General features: G+C 47.2%; 1 protein-coding gene across 1 annotated transcript in view; it reads left to right on the top strand.

Moving 5' to 3' along the window:
• LOC140410916 (breakpoint cluster region protein) overlaps positions 1-25,181 on the top strand; it is a 464,596-nt gene that overhangs the window by 29,484 nt on the left and 409,931 nt on the right. The window lies entirely within an intron of this gene.

The following is a 25,181-nucleotide window of genomic DNA, read 5'->3' as shown; positions in this document are numbered from 1 at the left end:
GCCAGGAGTGATATTGGACTTGCTCTTGTAATGCTGCACATCTGCCAGATTGCTAGGTATCATTTTCTTTTGGTGAATAATGAAAGAGGTTGTAAGATGTATCTCGTTTTGTGTTATTGTGAAAGTACCTTTTCTTAGTTTCTTAGTTGCCTGTTAAATAATATTTGATTTAAATCATTGTTACAGTTAGAGTCTTAAAATGTAAAATGTTGTCCTAGGATTTATTGCCATCAGTTGCTGGAACATTCATTTGTTTTTAAAAGTTATACGTTTCTACGGGGAATTTATTAGGATGCTGAACCAAAGAAGGAGATACAAGGGGCAAAAATTTTGATTCAATAACCCAGCCATCCAGAATTGGTGCTTGCCTGTCATATTTATTTGCTTTTGTGATGTAGGCAACTATGGCACATTTGTTGCCTATTCCTAGTTGCCCTGAGAAGGTAAGGTGGATCATCTCTTTCAACAACATTTCTTGTTGTGTTAGATAGGGAATTATATGTTCTTGACCCAGTGACAATTAAAACTGAAAACACCGGGTGCCTGTGGAACTGTAGTTCGGCTAGAGTTGGTATGTTCAGGGCCTAGGGGCAAAGAAGTAGCAATTTTTAAAAAGCAGGTTGAAAAAGATATTATTCTTGCTGATTTTACTTGAGGAAAGCAAAACATTGTGATGTGTTAATTAAAGCTGACCGTTATCAGAAAGTGGCTTGAATAAAGGCTTTCCAAGTGTTTTCATTGTGTTCTTAAACCTACAATTCTACACCCCACGTTTTATTTTCGGCTGACGTGATTTTTCCTTTCAAATTGATGTAACTCTAAACAGCCCAATACAAAGCCACCTAGAGAACATTGGAATCAAACATGCCATTTTGGATTTTTCAGATTTACAGAAATGTAAATTAGGTTGTTTTTCAATCATGAGCAGTCGATTCCTTACCTCCGACTGGAGGCTTGCTCTGTGACTCATCAGTTCTGACACACAATCCAAGGACATGGCTCGTAGTCTGACTACTACTTGACTCTATTTTCCAGCACTATACAATTTAACAGTGATATTGATGTTGGTTTTCTGAATTTTAATTAACCTATATTTATCTTTATTAGTCTGGATGCAAAAGGATAGAAAGTTATTTACTTGTCCCAACTGTACAAATTTAGACCTTAAAAATAATTACAGAAGCAATTTCTCCAGAAGTAATGATTTATGCTTGAGGGAGATGTCAGTTGTTATCTGATGGAAGAGTTATATCCAATTGATCCCTTGCTTAATTTCTATTTATGTTCAGGGTGTAAAGTATGTGCAGATCAGAAACTCGGTAATAATGCAAATGAGTTGTGGATTAAATGGACACTGAATAAATTTATGTCGCTGAAAAACAGAATGCTAAACACTTGGATTATTAACAATTCTAGGGAAATGTCACTGCCTCTAGAGAATAACTTTTATAAAAGCATTTCCCATTTATAAAATGGCCAAAGTAAATGCTAATACTCTGGCAGTAAAGTTATTCCTAATATTTGTTTTTCTGGACTTCCGGTTGCGGCGATGACCAGCTGAGTCGCACGTTTCGGCACCTCCCGTTTTAACGGACTTTTGGGCTCTTATCGGGAGCCCCAACGGAAATTTTTCACGGCCAAACTCAGTGTGAGGCGATAAAGGAAGGAGTCCCCCCGAGTGTGGATGGAAAGAAGCGATAGTAGTGGCCAGATTGCGGAGGATCCTCTGGAGCAGCGGCAGAGAAGAGAAGGGAGTAGCAAGATGGCGGCTGAGGGAGCCCAGATGGTATGGGGCCCGGAACAGCAGGAGTTCCTCCGGCGATGTGTGGAGGAGCTCAAGAAGGAGGTGCTGGTGCCGATGTTGCTGGCGATTTGAGGGATTGAAGGAGACGCAAAAGACCCAGGAGATGGAGCTCCGTGGAGTGAAGGCAAAGGCAACCGAGAATGAAGACGAGATACAGGGCTTGGTGGTGAAGACGGAGACGCACGAGGCACTTCATAAGAGGTGCATAGAAAGGCTGGAAGCCCTGGAAAATAGCTCGAGGAGGAAGAATTTAAGGATTTTGGGTCTTCCCGAAGGGTCAGAGGGAGGGGATGTTGGGGCGTATGTGAGTACAATGCTCCATACTTTAATGGGAGCTGAGGCCCCGACGGGCCCCCTGGAAGTGGAGAGAGCATACCGGGTCCTCGTGAGAAGACCGAAGGCAGGGAAAATACCGCGAGCAATAAGTGGTGAGGTTCCACCGCTACAAAGACAGAGAGATGGTCCTGAGAGGGGCTAAGAAGACACGGAGTAGCAGGTGGGAGAACGCGGTGATCCGCGTGTATCAAGATTGGAGTGCGGAGGTGGCGAGAAGGAGGGCGAGTTTCAATCGGGCCAAGGCGGTGCTCCACAGGAAGAAAGTGAAATTCGGAATGTTGCAGCCGGCAAGACTGTGGGTTACACACCAGGGCAAACACCACTACTTTGAGACGCGGAGGAGGCGTGGGCATTTATTCAAGAAGAGAAGTTGGACTAGATTTGAGGAATGGATGTTTGGAAAGAAGTAGCGAGGTGGTGGCAAGGAATTGTAAAGGGGGGAGAGGGGGAGAGCTTATCTGTAAAAATGATGGACGGGAGAATTTTTTCTCCCCCACCCCCAGGGGGGGGGGGGGGGGGGCGGGGACACACACACGAAGAAATGTGGGCGCCGGTGGGGAAGGGGACAGGGAAGGGGAGAGGGAACTGCGCCATTAGGGGCGGGGCCGAGAGGGAAGCACTGGCTTTTCTCCCCCGCTACGGAAATTGTGGCGGGAAAAGTGGGCGCAGGAAGGAAGGGGGCCCCACACGCAGGGAGGCCAAGTGTAAACGGGGGAAGCCGAGGTCAGCCAGAGTTTGCTGACTCCCGGAAGCAATATGGGGGGAGCAATCAAGCTAGAAGGGAATCTAGCCGGGGGCGGGGGGGATTAACTGGGTTGCTGCTGCTGAGGGTAAGGGGGAGCTGATATGGGATGGGATGGTCGGGACGGGAGGGCACCGTCTGGGGGACAAACGGGTGCGTGGGACCCGGGTGAGGAGCTGGTTTAAAAAAGGGGATGGCTAGTGGACGATGGGGGGGGGGGGGTAGGGGGGGTAGGGGGGTTAAAGGGCCCCCCAACCCGGTTGATCACGTGGAACGTGAGAGGGTTGAACGGGCCGATTAAGAAGGCAAGGGTATTTGCGCACCTAAAGAGGCTGAAGGCGGATGTGGTTATGCTTCAAGAGACGCACCTGAAAGTGGCGGATCAGGTCAGATTAAGGAAAGGATGGGTGGGACAGGTTTTCCACTCCGGATTAGATGCGAAAAATAGAGGGGTGGCAATACTGGTGGGGAAACGGGTACTGTTTGAGGCTAAGACCATAGTGGCAGACAGTGGGGGCAGGTACGTGATGGTGAGTGGCAGATTGCAAGGTGAGGCGGTGGTACTGGTGAACGTATATGCCCCGAACTGGGATGACGCGGGTTTTATGAAGCGTATGTTGGGGCGCATCCCGGACCTAGAGATGGGAAATTTGGTATTGGAGGGGGGGGGGGGGGGGGGGGGGGACTTCAACACGGTGCTGGACCCAGGGCTGGACAGGTCCAGATCTGGGACCGGGAGGAGGCCGGCAGCGGCCAAGGTGCTTAAGGGGTTTATGGAGCAAATGGGAGGAGTAGATCCCTGGAGATTTGCTAGACCGAGGAGTAAGGAGTTTTCCTTCTTCTCCCACGTCCATAAAGTATACTCCCGGATAGACTTTTTTGTCCTGGGAAGGGCGCTGATCCCGAAAGTGGCAGGAGCGGAATATTCGGCTATAGCCGTTTCAGATCACGCCCCACACTGGGTGGATCTGGATCTAGGAGAGGAGAAGGAGCAGTGCCCACTTTGGAGATTAGACATGGGACTGTTGGCAGATGAGGGGGTATGTGGAAGGGTGAGGGGATGTATTGAAAGGTACCTAGAGGTCAACGATGATGGAGAGGTCCAGGTGGGAGTAGTATGGGAGGCGCTGAAAGCGGTGGTTAGGGGGGGAGCTGATTTCCATAAGAGCCCAGAAGGGGAAAGAAGAGGGTAAAGAAAGGGAGAGACTGATCGGGGAGATTCTGAGGGTGGATAGGCAATATGCGGAGGCCCCGGATGAAGGGTTATACAGGGGAAGACGGAAACTACAGACGGAGTTTGACCTGCTGACCACGGGTAAGGCGGAGACGCAGTGGAGGAAGGCACAGGGAATACAATACGAGTATGGGGAAAAGGCGAGCCGACTGCTGGCCCAACAACTTAGGAAGAGGGGGGGCGGCGAGAGAGATCGGAGGAATTAGGGACGGGGAGGGAAGGATGGAACAGAGGGCGGAGAGGGTGAACGGGGTATTTAAGTCATTCTATGAGAGGCTGTATAAGTCCCAACCCCCGGAGGGGAAAGAGGGAATGATGCACTTCTTGTACCAGTTGGAGTTCCCGAGGGTTGAGGAGCAGGAGGTGACAGGTTTGGGAGCGCAGATTGAGGTGGAGGAGGTGGTAAAAGGAATCGGGAACATGCAGGCAGGAAAGGCCCCGGGACCAGATGGGATCCCGGTGGAATTTTACAGGAAATATGTGGACCTACTGGCCCCACTCCTGGCGAGAACCTTCAATGAGGCTAAGGAAAGGGCGACACTACCCCCGACGATGTCGGAAGCGACGATATCGTTGATCCTGAAATGAGACAAAGACCCGCTGCAGTGCGGGTCATACAGGCCCATCTCCCTCCTAAATGTAGACGCCAAGTTACTGGCCAAGGTGATGGCGACTAGGATAGAGGGCTGTGTCCCAGGGTTGGTACATGACGACCAGACAGGGTTTGTTAAAGGGAGGCAATTGAATGCCAACATACGAAGGTTGCTGGGGGTAATGATGATGCCCCCACTGGAGGGGGAGGCGGAGATAGTGGTGGCGATGGATGCAGAGAAGGCATTCGATAGAGTGGAGTGGGACTACCTGTGGGAGGTACTGAAGAGATTTGGATTTGGATTTGGAGAGGGGTTCGTCAGATGGGTTCAGCTCCTGTACGGGGCCCCGGTGGCAAGCGTGGTTACAAACAGGCAACGATCCAACTATTTCCGATTACATAGGGGCTCAAGACAGTGGTGTCCCTTGTCCCCGTTACTGTTCGCGTTGGCAATCGAGCCATTGGCCATAGCGCTGAGGGGCTCTAAGAAGTGGAGAGGGATGCTTAGAGGAGGAGAGGAACATCGGGTGTCATTATATGCGGATGATCTGCTGCTATATGTGGTGGACCCAGTGGAGGGGATGCCTGAGATAATGCAGACACTCAGGGAGTTTGGAGAGTTCTCGGGATACAAATTGAACATGGGAAAGAGTGAACTATTTGTGATGCACCCCGGGGAACAGGGCAGGGGAATAGACGATCTGCCGCTGAGGAGAGTAGCAAGGGACTTTCGATATCTAGGGATCCAGGTGGCTAGGAACTGGGGAACCTTGCATAAACTTAACTTGACACGACAGGTAGAGCAGATGGAGGAGGACTTTAAAAGGTGGGACATGGTGCCCCTGTCATTGGCGGGTAGGGTACAAGCGGTCAAAATGGTGGTCCTCCCGAGGTTTCTTTTCGTGTTTCAGTGCCTCTCCATACCGATTACAAAGGCCTTCATCAAGAAAGTGGATAGGAGAATTATGAGCTTTGTGTGGGCTGGAAAGACCCCAAGGGTAAAGAGGGGGTTCCTGCAGCGTAGGAGGGACAGAGGGGGACTGGGACTGCCGAGTCTGAGTGATTACTATTGGGCCGCCAACGTGTCTATGATATGTAAGTGGATGAGGGAAGAAGAAGGAGCGGCGTGGAAAAGGCTGGAGATGGCGTCCTGTAGGGGAACAAGTTTAAAAGCACTGGCGACGGCGCCGTTACCGTTTTCCCCGAAAAAATACACCACAAACCCAGTGGTGGTGGCGACTTTGAAGATTTGGGGGCAGTGGAGACGACATGGGGGGTGACGGGTGCTTCGGTGTGGTCCCCGATAAGGAACAACCACAGGTTCGTCCTGGGAAGGATAGATGGGGGATTCCAACCTTGGCAACAAGCAGGAATTGTGAAATTGAAGGACTTGTTCATGGGCAGGACGTTCGCGAGTCTGGGAGTACTGGTAGAAAAATACGAGTTGCCACCTGGGAATGCCTTCCGATATATGCAAGTGAGGGCATTTGCAAGGCAACAGGTGAGGGAATTTCCGCAGCTCCCGGTGCAGGGGATCCAGGACAGAGTGATCTCGGGGGCATGGGTCGGTGATGGTAAAGTGTCCGATTATATACAGGGAAATGAGAGACGAGGGGGAGACGATGGTAGAGGAGCTAAAGGGTAAATGGGAGGAGGAGCTGGGGGAAGAGATTGAGGCGGGGCTGTGGACAGATGCCCTAAGTAGGGTAAATTCCTCGTCCTCGTGTGCCAGGCTCAGCCTGATCCAATTCAAGGTTCTACACAGGGCGCATATGACGGGAGCAAGGCTGAGTAGATTTTTTGGAGTGGAGGATAGGTGCGGGAGGTGCGCGGGAAGCCCGGCAAACCACACCCACATGTTTTGGTCGTGTCCGGTATTGCATGGGTTCTGGGTGGGTGTGGCAAGAGTGATCTCAAAGGTGCTGGGGGTCCGGGTCGAACCAAGCTGGGGGTTGGCTATATTTGGGGTTGCAGAAGAGCCGGGAGTGCAGGAGGCGCGAGAGGCCGATGTTTTGGCCTTTGCGTCCCTAGTAGCCCGGCGAAGGATTCTACTTCTGTGGAAAGAAGCTAAACCCCCGGGCGTGGAGGCCTGGATAAATGACATGGCAGGGTTTATAAAATTGGAGCGAATAAAGTACGCACTAAGAGGTTTGGCTCAGGGGTTCACCAGGCGGTGGCAACCGTTCCTTGACTATCTCGCAGAACGATAAGGGAAAACAGGAAAGACAGCAGCAGCAACCCGGGGGGAGGGTACATGTGGGTCCTTGGTTTTTTTTTGTTCTTTTCCATGTTAGTTGTTTATAATTATATTTATTTTTTCAATGTTACTATTTCTTTTTCTGCACTTGTTGTTAGTTAATATATTGTTTAAATAACGGTCAATGTACATTTTGTTACAAAGTTGTAAAAATGGAAAATTCTTTTTGATCGAAAAACTTTAATAAAATATATTTCAAAAAAAAAATATTTGTTTTTCTTTTTGTTACTGTATTGTCCCATAGTACTTGAAATACAATGTTTAAAGTTATGTTGCATCAATAGCATGTTAAACTTTTGTGAATGGCAGTACAGCACACTGAACCCAGCAAGATGAGGTTAAATAACCTAGAAATGTAAAGTACTGTAGTCTGCTTGAACTACCTCAGAGAAAATTGAGATAATTCTGGAAAATTTGTTTTCATTTTGTGTATTCATTGTATCATCTGTGTTGTAGTTTTTGCCTTGCAAATACTTTTAAAAATTGTCATGGACTGTAAAGGAAAAATAAAGAGGTGATTCTTGCATCTGAACCAAGTTATGTAAAGTAATAGCAGCAGGACCGTGGAAACAACAGGAATCGGGAGAGGCATTGCTGTAGAGGTAATGTTGCTGACAAGTAATCCAGAGGCCCAGGCTAATGCTCTGGGGCATTGGCTTCAAATCCCATCATGCAGCTGGTGGAATTTAAATTCAGTTAATACATCTGGAATTAAAAAGCTCGTCTCGGTAGTAATGACCATGAAACTAGAGTCAATTGTCTTAACCCATCTAGCTCACTTTAGGGAAGGAAATCTGCCATCCTTATCTGGTCTGGCCTAAATGAGACGTCAGACCAACAGCAATGTGGTTGTCTCTTGAATGCGCTCTAATTGGCTTAGCAAGCCACTCCGTTGTATCAAAACCGCTACAAAGTCTCAAGACAACCAGTCATACATGGGCAAGGAAACCACATGCTGATTATCCACTTCTGCTCCCCCTTAGCTGATGAATTAGTACTCCTCCATGTTAAACATCACTTGGAAGAAGCACTGTGGGTGGCAAGGGCACAAATGTACATTTCAATGTCCATGAACAAAAGTGTCTTGAGAGCACCACTACAGACTGAGCTGCCCAAGTCCTAAAGGATACAGTTGATAGACTGGTTCTATGGCAGGTGGTGAGGGAACCAACAAGAAGGAAAAACCTACTTGGCCTCATCTGTACCAATCTACCTACTGCAGATGCATTTGTACATAACTGTATTGTTAGGAGTGACCACTGCACAGTGGTGATGAATTCCCATCTTCACATTGAGGATACACTATTACCATGCTAAATGGGATAGATCTTTCCAGCTTCCCCTCTTCTTGTTTTAGATTTTGAACAGATCTAACGGCTCAAAATTGGGCATTCATGAAGCATTGGGCCATTCGCAGCAGCAGAATTTCAGACAGCCACAATCTGTGAACTCCTGGTCTGGCATATCCCCCACTACCATTACCATCAGCTGTGAATCATTGAATAATTTTGGCAGCCATGACAGGAGCAGCACAAAGCATACTTAAAAATGACATGTCAACGTGGTGAAGCTACAACACAGGACTACTTGCATGCCAATCAATGAAAGCAGTCTGTTATAGACAGAGCTAAGCTATTACACAACCAATGGATTAGATCTAAGCCCTGCTGTCCTGTTGTAAATAATGATGGACAATTAAATTACTAACAGGAGGGGAAGGATCCACAAATATCTCTGTCCTCAATGATGGGTGAGCCCAGCACTTCAATGAAAAAGACAAGGCTGAAGCATTTACGACCATCTTCAGGCAGATGTGCCGAGAGGATGCCCCGTCTTGGCTTCCTCCGAAGGTCTTCAGCATCTCAGATGCCGATCTTCAGCCACTTCGATTCAGTCCACGTGATATTAAGAAAAGGTGGAAGGCACTGGACACTGAAAAGACTATGGGCCCTGACAACATTCCCCACTCAGGAAGCTGGACACCACCCAGGACAAAGTCGCCCGCTTGATTGGCAACCCATCCACAAATATTCACTCCCTCCATCATAGATTCAGAGTGGCAGCCGTGTGCACTACCTACAAGATGCACTGCATCTCCAACGCTCCTTTGGCAGCCCCTTCCAAACCCACTACCGAGAAGGACAAGAGCAGCAGACCCATGGGAACAGCACTACCTGGAGGTTCCCCTCCAAATCACTCACCATCCTGACTTGGAAATATATCAACATTCCTTCACTGTCAGCATTAAAATCCTGGAACTCCCTCCCTAACAGCATTGTGGATGCCTCCATGCATCACAGACTGCAGCGGTTCAAAAAGGCAGCTCATCATTACCTTCTCAAGGGTAATTGGGGATGGGCAATAAATGCTGGCCTGGCCAGTGACGCTAACATCCCATAAATGGATCTTAAAAATCAGATCCTCGGTCAGCAGTGACCAATGAACAATGCCATAGGAGATTAGCAGGTTTTAAATAAAAATACTGGGCCGGATTCTCCGTTAGCCGACGCTGAAATCTGAAAGGCGATTGGGTGGAGAATCGGTTCCATCGCCGAAATCGCAGCAGGCACCGTTTTGACGCCAAATTACAATATTCCAATGGCATCAGCTGTATGGGCATGCTCCAGCGCAACCAGTGCCATCTTGTTGGCTGGGATGAGTGTATGTGGGGATTGTAACGTGTATATGCGGCTGCAGCTTGTCAGCCTCCTGAGTGTCAATCAGGGACCCGGTGAATCTCGCACCGTTTTTCATTGGAATTGATTGTGTCCACGTGGCACTGGTGCTAGCCCCGAATTTATGTCCATTCGGCACCGGTACTAGCCCCTCAATGGTAGTGGAATCGGCCCAGGTGTAGCGCTGGTAAAAGTCCACAGATTCTGCGTTGGCGTCGACACTTAGTCTCAGAAACAGAGAATCCTACCCACTATCTTTTAACTGTCTTTGTTTCTCCCTGCAATCTGTTTTTCCCCATCCTTTCTAACCTTTTATATTTTTTGTCTTTAGCAGCGTCATTAGGTCTACTCTAATAGACAGCTTCAATGTCCATTGCTCTTGTGAGACGAGAATGAGTAATGGCATGCTCTACAACATGACTGAGCATGATCCAACATTTGAACCCACTCATTTTCACCGGGATTGACGACAGCAACCAGTGGTGGAAATAGTGTAATTAATTTTGTTGGCTGGTGTTGATGGTATTTGAATGTGACAGTCAAGATAATTTCCGATGGCATTTTAAGAGAACAGGAAAAATCAGATTAGAATTCTCATTGTGACCTCCTGAACCATTAGAATTGGTTGATTTTGATTTTCTGTTTTTCTGTGACTGGGAGATTATTCAGGAGACATTTGTTCCTTCAGTGAATGGATGAGGAAGATCGTTTTCAGAAGGTGCTCAGTTTAAATTGTTTGCATTGAGAATAGTTAAATGGTAATTCAGTGAAAATAATTGTGGTAATTGTATCTCATGGGATGATTGTAAGGAACACCATGGTTTCCTCACCCCCCTCCACCCTGCTACCCCGCATCTAAAATGCTGCTATTTTATTTTACAGCCAGTTGGCTATTTATAGGCTGGAGCCCCCTCAGGGTCAGAGTTGCCTCAGTGCGAACAACTCTCACTGGTTTAGGGATCGGCAAGGGGGAAGGGGATGGGATTTGGGAGACTAATGGGAGATAAAAACCGGACGGGTGCTACACATTGGGAGTCCTTCTGAATAGTGCATGATGAGACCAGATAAGGAGGAAGTGGGCATTAATTGCTGCCTGTGGCCAACCCCACCATTGGTATAATTATGGTGGGGGCAGGGGTGGGTGGGTAGGTGGCGGGCACTTGCTAATGCAAATTAACATTGGCAAAACCAAAGTGACGCATATCTGAATATCACTAAGAAATATTCATATATTTTCATTCATACATTCATGGAACAGATGCAGCAATTCAAACATTTCGGAAGCATATTCTGTAGATGGAGGATGCAGCAAATAAATAAGAACAAGGATAGTGATGGAAAAGAGGAGATTAGGTTAGGAGAGATGGTTACGCACCAGAAAACTGAATACACAACTCAAAAAGCGGCTTGGAAAGATTTTGATTTGGAATATTGTTTTGTAAGGATCTGGGACTTGAAATCTTACCGAAAAAGGAGACCAACTTGCTAAACGGGTTTGAAATGTGGGTTTGGAGAAGAACAGAAAGGACCTGCTGTGGAGAGTGAATGAACAAGGGCATTTGTTGAAGGTAAATTAGGAAAAGTCACCAAGACTAGGCAGGGCACTTTTTAAGAGATGTTACGAAGTGAAGATTTAAAGGAAGAAGAGGAAGGAAGAAGGAGAATATCAATGCTGGATGGTTTGAAAATTGAAGGAACTTATTGGCAAATGAGAAGAATGGGACAGGACAGAAAGACATTGAAAAGTGCTATGAGCCGAGGGCCTGCCTTTGGGCAGAGCGCAAATGATGAAACTGAATTAAAACGCTTCTAAGAAAACCTTCAAGCCTCCTTTCTGGGCTAAATAAAACGGCCTTGCTTCGCCTTATGCATTAGGAAGCAGCCTCATGCCTTCTGCTTCTTGGTGATCAGATCCAGGTGTAGTATTCAACGTGTAATCTGTCCAAAACCCTAACTAGTTTAATTATTGCCGCCTCTAATTCTACTATTTTGGCTGTGTAGTTCAACATCCTAGTCACCTTGTTACTGCTGTATGTTGGTTGGGCATGTTTAGCATCAATTCTACTAAAACTTCATCTTTCAAATTATTAATGGATTATATGTTTCATCAATTTTTGCTCCATTTATATAGCTTGCCTGCATTGAATATCATCTGCCATTGTTCTGTGCACTTATTTTGTTATAAGTATACCACTGTACTAAATATAACTTGCAGTTTATGGATTTGATCTATAGAAGGCTTTCTGTGTGTGTTGAGTGCTGGCCCTTGCTAACTTTAAGTAAGTGAGTTTAGCTATAGTTTAAACTGATAAACTGAGGGTGGAAGGAGCTTTATTTATAAACCTAGGAACTCTATTTATAAACCTAATCCTGGTAATTGAGTTATGTTTCATATTTCACTTCTGAAGCAAAAATTATTCAGTTACTGAATTGGAATAACTTTCTTGGATTATTTTCTGACCAATTATCATTGTTGAATTTCCAAAGAAATGAATGATTTCACCACAGTAGTACCACACTTAAAAATCTGATGTGTGAAGTTGAAATAGAATGTGCAAGTTTGATCATATTACCGTGACCTGTACAATTCAGAACCCCCTCCGGACAAATCAAGTATTCATTTATTATTTTTATAAATTTAGAGTACCCATTAATTTTTTCCAATTAAGGGGCAATTTAGCATGGCCAATCCACCTACCCAGCACATATTTGAGTTGCGGGTGTGAAACCCACGCAAACACAGGGAGAATGTGTAAACTCCACACGGATGGTGACCCAGGGCTGGGATCGAACCTAGGATCTCGGCGCCGCTAGGCAGCAGTGCTAACCACTGAGCCACCGTGCTGCCCTAGTATGACTAGCTTTCTAGCCGGTTTGCGAATTTCGACTATCAGGAGAGTAGGAGATGAGATTTGGATTCCACATTATGCCCGGGAAAGATCTTTAAATGTATTGGGCTGCTGCAATCTGGCATAGACCCGGGACCTGACGGCTTCCCAGTCAAGTTTTATAAAATATTCTTGGAACAGCTCATATCCTTAATAATGGATATGTTTGACGACTTACTTAGGGTCTAGGGTTTCATTGCCCCTGACCCTCACTCAAGGCTCAATTTCTTTTCTCCTTAAAGGGGACAGGGACCCAGTAGAGTGTGGTTCATACGGACTCATCTCACTCTTGAAATCAGTAGTCAAGCTGCTGGCTAAGGTCCTGGTGCTCCGCTAGAGCCTTTTCTCCCGGGCATAATATCAGAGACCAAATGGGTTTTGTGAAGGGCCGACAATTATCGACCAATATTTGATTCATTCTGAACGTCATTCTCTCCTCATCCACAGTTTAAGAACCTGAAGGTATAGTGTCTTTGGAGGCAGAAAAAACATTTGATAAGGTGGAATATGACAATTCGAGATTCTCGGGAGATTTGGAACTAACTTTGCCTCCTGGTCTCGTCTGTTGTACAATGCCCCGAAGGCCAATATTCACAAACACTATACTCTGATTACTTTACCTTGGGTAGGGGCACTCAACAAGATGTCCTCTCCCCCCGCTGCTCTTCGCCTTGGCTGTTGAGCCCCTCTCAATATCATTGAGGGCCTCTGATCAGTGGAAGGGTATTTGTCCGAATGGATGGGTATTTGTCCAAAGTGGAGCATTGGATATCGCTTTATGCCAAGGACCTACTTCTGTACATTATGGATCTGACTCCCGTCACAGATAGTATACTGAGGACGCTCAATTCATTTGGAACTTATTCTGGCTATAAGCAAAACGTAGGTAAAAGTGAGTGTTTTCCAGTGAATCCACCTGCTAGAGGAACTCAATTTAATTCATTCCTCGCTGATACTAGTTTCTGTTATTTGGGGGTCCGTGTAGCCCATAGCTGGGCTTCACTTCACAAGTTAAATTACTCGAGCCCGATCAACAATGTCAGGGCGGCTCTGCAGACCTGTCCCTAATAAGATCCAAATGATTAAAATGAATGTGCTTCCCAGATTTCGTTTTTTCTTTCAATGTATCCCTATTTCTTTGGCCAAATCATTTTTTAAATTAAGTTCTTCAAATTGATTTCTGCTTTCATTTGGGTGGGTAGATGTTGCCGAGTCCACAGTGCTCTGCTACAGAGAGATAGAGGGTCGGGAGACTTGGTGCTCCCAAATCTTCGTTTTACTATTGGGCTGCCAACATTCAAAAAATCCTGCAGTGGCTTAGTGACCCTGACTCAGTTTGGGGCAGAATGGAGGCTCAGTCGTGCACCACCTCCTCTCTCCAGGCTATAATTACTGCAGCGCTGCCTTTCTCCTCTGTGGAATTTTCTTCTAATTTCTTCCCTCAGGATTTGGAAACTACTTCAGCACTTCTCTCCTGTCTTCTTTTGCCCCTATTTGTAATAATCCCCTCTTTTTGCTGTTGGTCCTGGACACTTCATTCAGGTCATAGAAGGCAAGGGGACATGTGCATTTTGGGGATCTATTCGTAGAGGGGGTATTCGCCAATTTTGAGGCGCTGCCGCACTAATTTCAGTTGCCCAGTTCTAAACCCTTTCGTTACTTTTAAATTCGTGATTTTTCTCGTAAGATTTTTCCTTTGTTTCCTTAGCCCTGCTCCCCTCGCTGAAGAGGGATTTGTCTTTGGCGCAGCCTGACAAGGGGTCTATTTTGAATTCGTATGGCCTTGTCCTTTCATCAGATCTCGCCCTTTGGATGGGGCGAAGAAGCAGTGGGAGAGGGAACTGGGTCCTGTACTTACAGACGCGGCTTGGAGGGAAGTCCTTTACAGGATGAACCCGACTTGTTCCTGCACCTGACTGAGTTTAATCAGTTTAAAGTACTACAGCAGAATGCATTGGATCAAGGCGCGGATGAGTGGGTTTTTCCAGGGTGTGGAGGACAAGTCTGATTGTTGCTCACTTGCACCAGCTAACCACATTCGCATGTTTTGGTCTGTCCCAAACTTGCTCGCTTTTGGGTTTCCTTTTTTAAAAGACTAGATTGGCGATTCTTCGGGTGGATCTAGACCCATGTTCACTTGTAGCCATATTTGAGGTTTCAGAATCACCGGTACTTCACTATGGGGTATGTTCTCGTTTCTGCCTCTTTGGTGGCCATGAGGCGAATATTGCTTGGCTGGAGGTCTCCCATACTGCCAAGTGCATCTACCTGGTTGGGCGATTTGATGTCATTTCTGCACTTGGAAAAATTAAGTATACCATCAGGTGATTGGTGGGGAGGTTCTACCAGAGATGGCAACCATTTATCTAATTTTTTAAAGATTTAGATGCCGATAGCTGTTAGGGGATTATAGTGGGGTTAGGTTTTATGTTGTGATTTTGAAGAAGGATTTGGATACAACCTTTTGACTTTGTACTTTTATATCTTTGCTGGTTGAGTGTTTATAATGTGGTTAATGTTGGTTTATAAAATTTCAGTAAATATATATTTTAAAAAGTGATTTCTTTGAACATGTGCAAGAAAATAATGTATGTCCTGGCTGAAAGTGGGTTGTGAATTTTTTTTAAACTCAGTCAAGTGTCTAGTTTCACTTGTGGGATTATACATTTTGTTTCACAACTGGCTGTGACTGATTCTTTGATGGAGAAATGGCTGAATTCCTTTGAAGTAAGGTAAGTGTGTATTTATGTGAAGAGCACCAACACAAACAAGCTGTATGAAGCTTATTTATACAGTGGTGCTAGGTCAGGGTTTACTTGGGGTGCAGATGACAATGACTTGTGTGTTTTTCTTTTCCAGTAAACTGAGAATGTGCTGGTTTTCAGCACCAATTCCAGACAGTGATTCATTGCATGTCCTAGCTATTAGAGTGGAAACTAACTGCATTGACTAAAATCACCCTATAATGTGACTTAAGAGACGAATAGAATGCAGTGAATTCTGAACATCCAATGTATTCCAGGGCTTAAACCTTTCTTGATGTTCTTTATACTTTAATATCGTACTGAAGATTAAAATGAGTGAATTATGGGAATCCGATTGAAAGCAATTATTGCACCTCTTTGTAATTTTGTGCATCTGGTGCATTTGCTATAAGTGGAGGTTCATAGGCAGTATTGTTAAATATGCTACTAAAATATCACTCTTGTCTGGTAATAGTACTCTGGAGAAAATGTTTTGTTTCGAAAAGCATTCTCCAATTTCTGAATTAATATGGTCTCACCATATACTTCTAAATGTGCATGTAATAGTATATTTGTTACAAATGTAACAAGTCTGAGGGGACTTCCGGTTGCGGCTATGCGGAGCTAAGTCACACGTTCGGCAGCTCTCGCCCAGAAACAGACTTTTGGGCTCTTCTTAGGGCCCCCAGCGGCATTTGTTCAACCGTTACCAGTGTGGGAAGGTGACAGTAACATTTCCCCGGCACTGTAAGGATTGGACAAGGAGTGGAGCAGTGAAAAAAGTAGTTTTGGAGCAGCGAAAAGTGCTAGGGTGGAAAATCAAGATGGCGGCGGGTGGAGACCAGGCAGCGTGGGTGCAGTGGTCGCAGGAACAGCAGGAGTTTCTCCAGCGCTGCTTCACGGGGTTGAAGGCAGAGCTGTTGGAGCCTATGACAGCTTCGATAGACCCAAAAAGGCCCAAGGGGCGGCGATCCGGGAGGTGCGGCAAAAGGCCTCGGAGAACGAGGACGAGATCTTGGGCCTGGCGGTGAAGGTAGAGGCGCACGAGGCGATGCATAAGAAATGGCAGGAGAAGTTCGAGGACATGGAGAATCGGTCGAGGAGGAAGAACCTGCGGATTCTGCGTCCCCCCGGAGGGAGTGGAGGGGTCGGATGTTGGAGCATACGTGGTCACGATGCTGAACACGATGAGCTCGGGGGCCTTCCCGAGGCCCCTGGAGCTGGAGGGGGCCCACCGAGTCCTGGCGAGGAGGCCCAAGCGCAACGAGCCGCCGCGGGCGGTGCTGGTGCGGTTCCACAACTTCGTGGACAGGGAGTGTGTCCTAAGGTGGGCAAAGAAGGAGCGGAGCAGCAGGTGGGAGAATGCAGAGGTCCGGATACACCAGGACTGGAGCGCGGAGGTGGCCAAGAAGAGGGCCGGGTACAATCGGGCTAAGGCGGTTCTGCATCGGAAGGGGGTGAAATTTGGAATGTTGCAGCCGGCGCGACTGTGGGTCACTTTCAAGGACCACCACCACTACTTTGAGACGCCGGAGGAGGCGTGGACCTTTATCCAGGATGAAAAGTTGGACTCGGATTGAGGGTCGGTTGCGAGGGGATGTCGAGAGGGGATTGATGTGATTGTTGTGTTTGGGGGGGGGGGGGATGTTCTGTTCTGTTTGGTACTGTTTTCTTTTTGGGTGCTGGGTGGGGTAGGGTGAAATGGTCCGCAGGGGGGGTTTGGTGAGAGTGTGGGCGTCGGTGGTACATCCAGGGGGCCAGGGAAGGGGGATAGACGAGCTTCCACTGGAGAAGGCGGAAAGGTGTTTTCGGTACCTGGGGATCCAGGTGGCCAGGAGCTGGGGGGCCCGACACAAGCTCAACTTGACGAGGCTGGTGGAGCAGATGGAGGAGGAGTTTAAAAGGTGGGATATGCTGCCACACTCCCTGGCGGGTAGGGTACAGTCGGTGAAGATGACGGTGTTCCCGAGGTTCCTTTTTATATTCCAGTGCCTCCTCATCCTGATCCCTAAGGCCTTTTTTAAGTGGGTCAGCAGGAGCATCATGGGGTTTGTATGGGCGAAAAAGACCCCGCGGGTGAGCAGGGTGTTTCTGGAGCGGAGTAGGGACAGAGGAGGGTTAGCGTTATCTAATCTGTGTGGGTGCTACTGGGCTGCCAATGTGGATATGATACGCAAGTGGGTAATGGAGGGGGTGGGGGCAGCGTGGAAGAGGTTGGAGATGGTGTCCTGTGTGGGCACGAGCATGGGAGCGTTGGTGACGGCACCGTTGCCGCTCCCACCGACAAGGTACACCACGAGTCCAGTGGTGGCGGCGACCCTCAAAATTTGGGGGCAGTGGAGACGCCACAGGGGGGAGGCAGAGGCTTCGGTGTGGTCCCCGATCCGAGAGAACCATCGGTTTGTCCCGGGGAGAATGGATGGGGGGGTTCCTGAGCTGACACAGGGCAGGTATTAGAAGGATGGGGGACCTGTTTATAGATGGGACGTTTGCGAGCCTTGGAACGTTGGAGGAAATATTCGGTCTCCCCCCTGGAAATGCCTTCAGGTACATGCAGGTAAGGGTGTTTGTAAGACGGCAGCTAAGGGAATTCCTGCTGCTGCCAGCACGTAGGATCCAGGATAGGGTGCTCTCGGGGCTGTGGGTTGGAGAAGGCAAGGTCTCGGCGATCTACCAGGAGATGCAGGAGGAGGAGGCGGCCTCGGTGGAGGAGCTGAAAGGTAAATGGGAGGAGGAGCTGGGGAAGGGGATAGACGAGGCTACGTGGGCGGATGCCCTGGCTAGGGTTAATTCTGCCTCCTCTTGCGCCAAGCTTAGCCTGATACAATTTAAGCTTTTGCACAGGGCGCACATGACTGGGGTTTTTTGGAGTAGAGGACAGGTGTGTGAGGTGTTCGGGGAGCCCAGCAAATCACGCCCACATGTTCTGGGCGTGCCCAGTGCTGGATGGGTTCTGGAGGGGCGTTGCGAGGACGGTGTCTTAAGGTGGTAAACACCCGGGTTAAGCCGAGTTGGGGGCTCGCACGAGCCGGGAGTGCAGGAGGCGAAAGAGGCCGGTATTCTGGCCTTTGCGTCCCTGGTAGCCCGGCGAAGGATTCTGCTACATAGTATATAGAACATACAGTGCAGAAGGAGGCCATTTGGCCCATCGAGTCTGCACCGACCCACTTTAAGCCCTCACTTCCACCCTATCCCCATAACCCAGTAACCCCTCCTAACCTTTTTTTGGACACTAAGGGCAATTTAGCATGGCCAATCCACCTAACCTGCACGTCTTTGGACTGTGGGAGGAAACAGGAGCACCCGGAGAAAACCCACGCAGACATGTGGAGAACGTGCAGACTCCGCACAGACAGTGACCAAGCGGGGAATCGAACCTGGGACCCTGGCGCTGTGAAGGCACAGTGGAAGGCTGCGAGGCCCCCAAGCGCGGAAGCCTGGATCAGTGACATGGCAGGGTTCATTAAATTGGAATGTGTAATATTTGCCTTAAGAGGATCTGTGCAAGGGTTCTTCAGGCGGAGTGTAGGGAGGTGGACAGCAGCAACAGCAACCCCGGGGGGGGGGGGGTACTTTGTGTTTACTACTGTGTTTATTATCGGTTAATGGGGGGTTTGTATATTGGGGGAATACGTGACATAGCTATAAGATGTTTATTTATGTGTTCTTTGTTTTTTCTTATGTCTGTAAGGGGGGGTGTTGTTGAAAATATGTAAAAATTTGAATAAAAATATTATTAAAAATGTAACCAGTCTGAGAACACAAACAGATTCAAAAACAACTTTCCCGCTGTTACCAGACTCCTAAATGAAAATGAAATGAAAATCGCTTATTGTCACAAGTAGGCTTCAATGAAGTTACTGTGAAAAGCCCCTAGTCGCCACATTCCGGCGCCTGTTCGGGGAGGCTGTTACGGGAATTGAACCGTGCTGCTGGCCTGCCTTGGTCTGCTTTCAAAGCCAGCGATTTAGCCCTGTGCTAAACACTGACTTGATTAATACTACACTCCTGTATCCTTCACCCGATGCCGGTGTCTAGGTATTTACATTGTGTACCTTGTGTTGCCCTATTATGTATTTTCTTTTCATGTACTAAATAATCATGTTTGAGCTGCATGCAGAAAAATACTTTTCACTGTACCTCGGTACACGTGACAATAAACAAATCCAAATCCAACAAGTGCTGTTAGGAACGGAGTCCCAGGATTTTGACCCAATGAAAGTGGAGGAACGGCAATAAAATTTCAAGTGAGGAGGATGTGTGGCTTGGAAGGAAATTTCCAGGAGGTGGTGTTCTCATGCATTTGTAATCCTTGTCCTTTCTTGGCGGGAAAGGTTGTGGGGTTGAAGGTGCTTTTGAAACTGGTCTCTTGGAACTCCCTTCCTAACAGCACTGTGCATGTACCGACACCACATGTATTGCAGTGGTTCAGGCAAGCAGTTCCCCATTACCTTCAAGGGCAATTAGGGATGGGCAATAAACGCTAGCCACACCTGAGGGTGCTGGCAATTACCTTTGTTCCCCTTTGTTTCTGCATTCTGTATATTTGGCTGTTTGCCCCCTCACATTCCTTGACTCTAGGAATGAATGTGTATATCTCTCTGATCTTTCAATCGTCTAGGTAAGCTGTTTCGATTAACAGGCGATTCACACCTGATTCTGTCTCGATGTCTGCTAATCATAGAATCCATAGAATCCCTACAATGCAGAGGAGGCCATTCAGCCCACCAACCCTCCAAAAGAGCATTCGACCTAGGCCCAATCCTCTGCCCTATCCTCATAACCCCGCACGTACATTGAACAGGGCCAATCCACCTAAAAACATATAGAATCATAAAAACGTTACAGCACAGAAGGCCATTCACCCCATCTTGTCCATACCAGCCCTAGGACAGCCAGATGCCCTTTCAAATCCCACTTTCCTGCACCAGGTCCATAGCCCTGTAGCTTAAAGCACTTAATGTGCAGATCCAGCTACCTTTTAAAAGAGTTTGGGGTCCCTGCATCCACCACCAACTTGGGCAGCGAATTCCAGACTCCAACTACCCCTCTGCGTAAAAAAGATTTTCCTCATGTCCCCTCTAAACCTTCTGCCACTTATCTTGAATCTATGTCCCCTGGTTCTAGAATTCTCCATCAAGGGAAACAATTTTATCCTGTCCACCTTATCTGTTCCCCTCAAGTCACCCCTCAGCCTTCTTTGTTCCAAGGAAAATAACCCCAACCTATCTAATCGCTTGGACTGTGGTAGGAAACCGAAGCACCCAGAGGAAACCCACTCAGGCATGGGGAGAACTCTACACAGACAATCACTCGAGGCCGGAATTGAGCCTGGATCCCTGGCACTGTGAAGCAATAGTGTTGGTGGAGTTGTGGATAGTAAGGAGGGCTGTTGTCGGCTGCAAAGAGACATAGATAGGATGCAGAGCTGGGCTGAGAAGTGGCAGATGGAGTTTAACCCTGAAAAGTGTGAGGTTGTCCATTTTGGAAGGACAAATATGAATGCGGAATACAGGGTTAACGGTAGAGTTCTTGGCAATGTGGAGGAGCAGAGAGATCTTGGGGTCTATGTTCATACATCTTTGAAAGTTGCCACTCAAGTGGATAGAGCTGTGAAGAAGGCCTATGGTGTGCTCGCGTTCATTAACAGAGGGATTGAATTTAAGAGCCGTGAGGTGATGATGCAGCTGTACAAAACTTTGGTAAGGCTACATTTGGAGTACTGTGTACAGTTCTGGTCGCCTCATTTTAGGAAGGATGTGGAAGCTTTGGAAAAGGTGCAAAGAAGATTTACCAGGATGTTGCCTGGAATGGAGAGTAGGTCTTACGAGGAAAGGTTGAGGGTGCTAGGCCTTTTCTCATGAGAACGGAGAAGGATGAGGGGCGACTTGATAGAGGTTTATAAGATGATCAGGGGAATACATAGAGTAGACAGTCAGAGACTTTTTCCCCGGGTGGAACAAACCATTACAAGGGGGCATAAATTTAAGGTGAAAGGTGGAAGATATAGGAGGGATATCAGAGGTAGGTTCTTTACCCAGAGAGTAGTGGGGGCATGGAATGCACTGCCTGTGGAAGTAGTTGAGTCAGAAACATGAGGGACCTTCAAGCAGCTATTGGATAGGTTGTGGATAGCGCAATTGCTTCACAGCTCCATGGTCCCAGGTTCGATTCTGGCTTGGGTCATTGTCTGTGCGGAGTCTGCACGTCCTCCCCGTGTCTGCGTAGGTTTCCTCCTGGTGCTCCGGTTTCCTCCCACAGTCCAAAGATGTGCGGGTTAGGTGAATTGGCCAATGATAAATTGCCCTTAATGTCCAAATTGCCCTTGGTGTTGGGTGGAGGTGTTGAGTTTGGGTATGGTGCTCTTTCCAAGAGCCGGTGCAGACTCAAAGGGCCGAATGGCCTCCTTCTGCACTGTAAATTCAATGATAATCTATGATTAATCTAGGACAAAGGTTCGGCACAACATCGTGGGCCGAAGGGCCTGTTCTGTGCTGTATTTTCTATGTTCTATGTTCTAACCACTGTGCCACCGCATCTCATCCAGCCTTTTGAATACTGGCTAGTGCTGTCGCTAGGCAGATTGCTGCCTGTTGCTGGACAGATTGCAATCTATTACATCATGGCAAATTTGTATTAATGCTGTTACTAGGCAAATCCATAGTATCGCTCACAACTCTGACTTGTGCCTTGTAGATGGTGAACAGGTTTTTGGGAGTCACTAGTTGACTTTGCACAATTCGTAACCTCGGACCTGGTTTTGTAGCACTATTTATATGGATAATTGCAGTTCAGTTTCTGGTCAGTAGTAACGCCCGTTGATAATGGGGTATTTAGTGATGGTAGTGCCATTGAATATCAAGGGGAGCAAAGATGATGGATATTACTTGTTATTCATCAGTCCAACTGTGAATGTTCTCCAGGTCTTTGTAAGGTTTAACATTTGAGGTATAAAACCCTTTTCATTAAAACAAATTCTAGGGTCAAAATTCTTAACACTAGGGTCCTCGGTTGTGCTTGACCTACAAGGTATGAATAACTAGTATTTATGAATTAAGTAGAATTTATTAAGCAAGATTTTACATATACTTAACAAGAAACAGTAAAGACAACAGAGGTTTTTCTCATCTCTCAAGAACCCAGGAACTCTTGATGTTGTCAGCACCGATGAAGTCTCTCTTTGTCTTTGAAGTGATGTTCAACTGTCTAAAAGAGTCATATCCCAGAAACCATGTGCCAATGAGAATTACAATTTCTCAACTTTTATCTCCCAATCTCTCATTCCTCCTTCCTTTTTATGAGATACTCCAAATTCAGTCCAAATTCACTCCTCCTATCAACTATATGGCTATACACTGCTTTATGGCTCATAAACTCCAGATGTCTACATTGCATCATTGACAAATGCAGATACAGAAACCAGAAAAAAAAGTCACAGTCTCTTGGCACCATATCTTTGGATTGGATTAGATTGGATTGGATTTGTTTATTGTCGCGTGTACCGAGGTACAGTGAAAAGTATTTTTCTGCAAGCAGCTCAATAGATCATTAAGTACATGAGAAGAAAAGGGAATAAAAGAAAATACATAATAGTGCAACACAACATACACAATGTAACTACACAAGCACTGGCATCAGATGAAGCATACAGGGTGTAGTGTTAATGAAATCAGTCCATATGAGGGTCATTGAGGAGTCTGGTGACAGTGGGGAAGAAGCTGTTTTTGGGTCTGTTCGTGCGTGTTCTCAGACTTCTGTATATCCTGCCCGATGGAAGAAGTTGGAAGACTGAGTAAGCCTGGTGGGAGTGATCTTTGATTATGCTGCCCGCTTTCCCCAGGCAGCGGGAGGTGTAGATGGAGTCAATGGATGGGAGGCAGGTTCGTGTGATGGACTGGGCGGTGTTCACGACTCTGAAGTTTCTTGCGGTCCTGGGCCGGGCAGTTGCCATACCAGGCTGTGATGCAGCCCGATAGGATGCTTTCCATGGTGCATCTGTAAAAGTTGGTAAGAGTCAATGTGGACATGCCGAATTTACTTAGTTTCCTGAGGAAGTATAGGTGCTGTTGTGCTTTCTTGGTGGTAGCGTCGACGTGGGTGGACCAGGACTGATTTTTGGAGATGTGCACCCCAAGGAATTTGAAACTGCTAACCATCTCCACCTTGGCCCCGTTGATGCTGACAGGGGTGTGTACAGTACTTTGCTTCCTGAAGTCAATTACCAGCTCTTTAGTTTTGCTGGCATTGAGGGAGAGATTGTTGTCGCTACACCACTCCACTAGATTCTCTATCTCCCTCCTGTATTCGGACTCGTCGTTATTCGAGATCCAGCCCACTATGGCCGTATCGTCAGCAAACTTGTAGATGGAGTTGGAACCAAGTTTTGCCACGCAGTCGTGTGTGTACAGGGAGTAGAGTAGGGGCTAAGTACGTAGCCTTGCGGGGCGCCGGTGTTGAGGACTATTGTAGAGGAGGTGTTGTTGTTCATTCTTACTGATTGTGGTCTGTTGGTCAGAAATCGAGGATCCAGTTGCAGAGTGGGGAGCCAAGTCTTAGGTTTTGGAGCTTTGATATGAGCTTGGCTGGGATTATGGTGTTGAAGGCGGAGTTGTAGTCAATAAATAGGAGTCTAATGTAGGAGTCCTTGTTTTCGAGATGCTCTAGGGATGAGTGTAGGGCCAGGGAAATGGTGTCTGATGTGGACCGGTTGCAGCGGTATGCGAATTGCAGTGGATCAAGGCGTTCTGGGAGTATGGAGGTGATGCGCTTCATGATCAACCTCTCGAAGCACTTCATTATGACTGAAGTCAGTGCCACTGGCCGGTAGTCATTGAGGCACGTTGCCTGGTTCTTCTTTGGTACCGGTATGATGGTGGTCTTCTTGAAGCAGGTAGGGACCTCGGAGTGGAGTAGGGACAGGTTAAAGATGTCTGCGAATACCTCTGCCAGCTGGTCCGCGCAGGCTCTGAGTGCACGACCAGGGATCCCGTCCGGGCCTGTCACCTTCCGAGGGTTCACTTTCAGGAAGGCCAATCTGACTTCGGAAGCTGTGATGGTGGGTATGGGTGAATTATGGGCTGCTGGGGCACTCGACAGCGGATTGTTGGTTACCTGCTCGAACCGAGCATAGAATGCATTGAGTTCATCGGGGAGGGGGGGCGCTGCTGCCAGAGATACTGTTCGGCTTCGCTTTGTAGCCCGTTATGTTGTTTAGTCCTTGTCACAACCGCCGAGAGTCTGTCTGTGACTCTAGCTTGGTTTGATATTCTCTCTTGGCATCTCGGATGGCTTTGCGGAGGTCGTACCTGGATTTCTTGTATAGGTCAGGGTCGGCTGCCTTGAACGCCTCAGATCTGTCCTTCAGTAGGGAGTCAATCTCGCGATTGAGCCATGGTTTCCGATTGGGGAACGCACGTACTGCTTTCTTTGGCACGCAGTCGTCCACACATTTGCTGATGAAGTCTGTGATGGTGGTGGCATACTCATTTAAGTTGGTCGCTGAGTTCTTAAATATGGACCAGTCCACTGTCTCTAAGCAGTCACGTAAGAGCTCCTCTGTCTCCTCGGACCAGCATCTTAATACAAACCCCACAGTAAAGCTACTATAATCAACTGTTATATCCACTTACTACCATAATATCGGATAATAAAGGTTTCCTCTCTAGTACAGATCAATTAAAGCAACACATGATTTGTTTGTCATCTTAAGTTCATAATATTTCAGCCATTCGTTCAAACTAGTTTAATCGTATTGTGGCCTTAAGACAGCTACAGCTTAAGACTCCAAGCAACTCTCTCCTGCAACGATGAAACAATTTTGTTGCTTCATAAGCAACTGCTTTTCTGTTCCCCGGTTACCTTTCCTGTTAAATGCCCAACAGAAAGTCAAAACTGAATCATTTAATCTTA

This window comes from Scyliorhinus torazame, chromosome 1 (assembly GCF_047496885.1).
Source record: "Scyliorhinus torazame isolate Kashiwa2021f chromosome 1, sScyTor2.1, whole genome shotgun sequence".
Taxonomy (NCBI): Eukaryota; Metazoa; Chordata; class Chondrichthyes; order Carcharhiniformes; family Scyliorhinidae; genus Scyliorhinus; species Scyliorhinus torazame.
The sequence above is the reverse complement of the archived record's forward strand: the minus strand, read 5'-3'. Positions and strand labels throughout refer to the sequence as shown.